The sequence below is a fragment of the Echinops telfairi genome, unplaced genomic scaffold, assembly GCF_000313985.2.
Source record: "Echinops telfairi isolate 266 unplaced genomic scaffold, ASM31398v2 ScPeMD7_7469;HRSCAF=8507_1, whole genome shotgun sequence".
Classification (NCBI taxonomy): domain Eukaryota; kingdom Metazoa; phylum Chordata; class Mammalia; order Afrosoricida; family Tenrecidae; genus Echinops; species Echinops telfairi.
In genome coordinates, this window is record NW_022111373.1 from 45,959,624 (window position 1) to 45,961,888 (window position 2,265).

At 40.0% G+C, this 2,265-nt stretch overlaps 1 protein-coding gene across 1 annotated transcript in view; it reads left to right on the forward strand.

The window, feature by feature from the left end:
• The window catches only part of ST8SIA4 (ST8 alpha-N-acetyl-neuraminide alpha-2,8-sialyltransferase 4), a 145,257-nt gene that overhangs the window by 131,951 nt on the left and 11,041 nt on the right, over window positions 1-2,265 (forward strand). The gene's annotated exons all lie outside the window — the stretch shown is intronic.

A 2,265-nucleotide genomic window follows, 5' to 3' on the forward strand; every position in this document is an offset into this window, starting at 1 on the left:
TTAGACTTAATTTAAATTCACTAGCTGATCACATTATAAATCTGTTCATTGATGCTTGGTTATATGTTTGAAATGATGTAATATGGTTTATCAACATGATATATGAAAGTTCATTTATATGGACTCATCATTCACATCAAACAGTTAGCTTTATCATATCAAGCAATTCCTCCCCCAATTCCCAGAAGGCAAGATGTAGTAGCTCTGATTGCAGATCAGGAATTGGAAAGGCAGACATGAGAGGACTAGCCACACCTCACAAGCAAATGAGAAGCCGAACCAGCAATGCATAGGACCCTGTGGTAAAATTGCCCCTAAAAGGGTTTCCTGGGCTGCAGTCCTTATGAGAGCAGGTTGTTTGTTTTTCCTCCTGCAGCGTGGCTACTGGGTTCGAACTGCCAGCCTTTCAGGTAGCAGGTGAACTCTCTAAGCATTGCACCACCAGTGCTGCTAAACCCATTGCTGTGGCATCTAGTCCCACTCGTAGCAATCCTACAGGATAAAGCAGCCCTGCCCCGGAAGGTTTCCAAAGCTGTAAATCTTTTCGGAAGCCGATTGTCACATCTTCCTTCAGCGCAGCAGCTGGTGGGTTCAAACCACTTCAATCACTGCTACTCAGTGGTGGACTGGGTTATGGGACAGGCTGCTCACCAAAAGGCCTGCTGTTTGAGACCCCCAGCCTCTTAGACGGAGAAAGATAATGTGCTCGACTCCTGTGAAGAGTTAAGTCTCCGAAGCCCAGAAGCCCGTAAGAAGAGTTCTACTATGTTCTGTAGTCACGGGTGAGTCAGAATTAGCTTGATGGCAGTGAATTGAGTTTGAACAGAGCTCCTTAGAAACATCACAAGGGAACAAAGTTTTGTGCTGGTTTGTTGTTACAGAATAGTCTAGTTAATTTTTTGTACCAAATTCATTTTCATCCCTCCTTTCGTGAAAAATACCATATTCCATAATGTGATTGTCTACAGAGCTCTGTTCTGATTGTATGATTTCCCAGAGCATTGGTTCTCAACCTTCCTAATGCTGCAACCCTTCCATACAGTTCCTCATGTTGTGGTGATCCCCGCCCCAACTATAAAATTATTTTTGTTTCTACTTCATCACTGTAATTTTGCTACTGTTATGAATCGGGTGACCCCTGTGAAAGGGTCGTTCCACCCCCAAAGGGGTCACAACCCACAGGTTGAGAACCACTGTCCTAAAGGAACAAGAACAATATAGATACAAACATATATACTAAAAATCTTCTATTTAGCACCAACTTTATAAACAGGAGCATGCTTCTACCTGGAAATATGTTGAAGAAATGAGTATTGAGGCATTTGTTTGTTTGTTTGTTTGTTTGTTTTCATTTGTTTAATATCCCCAATTAGTTTTAATTTGAACACTTCTTCTAAAAGCTTTAAACGGCTTGATTCAATACTTTGGTTGAGCTTTTGAGAACTCTGACCTTTGCCTAATATTTAGCTTGTACACTTTCCTATCAAGTATTTCAAATTATTGAATGGACTATAGAGCTTTCTGTTGGTACTCGTTCCTTGATTTTAGCAAATCTCTTACCTGGGAGGTTAATGCAACCTGACTTATTGACAGAAACTGGGTATATCCATTTATAAATAGTTTAAGTCACACTAAAACAAGATAATCAGACCATTAGGAGAGTTGCTTATGGTTTGCCATTGTAGCAAAATGAATTTTTATTGACAAACTGCTAAACTTGGATTTACAATCGCTAGGTGTATCCTCAAAAGAGAATTTTTACATAAAGGAAAAATGTTCATGGATAACACCTCTATCATTTTACTCTTCCAAACAATTTAATAAATACTTAACCCTTTTTTTGTTTGTTTTTAACTAAGCATTCGTATTATTTGCCTTCCACCAACACTGCTATTCACGCCCACCTCACACTCCTCACCCCCCTCCCCACCCCATGTTCCCTTCCTCTTTCATTCTGTGTCTGACTCCTTGCACTGCTTCGGGTTAGTCTCAGGGACAAAAATGTAAGATTTCCATGCTTGTTTTTTTAAGGAAAGGGCTGTCGTGTTTCCCGTACTCCACCTTTTGTGCTTCATCACTTCCTCATTCTTGGAGTTCAGATGATCGGTTTCAATGTTCTGTCAGAATCCACTTAGGTTTAGAGAGAAGGCGATTAAAACCCATGCTCTGACACCTACATCATCGTTGTCTCATATCTTTATTGCACCCGTTCCATTTCTAGGCCTTATGTTTAAAAAGTACCAAAATGTATTTTAGAAAATAAAA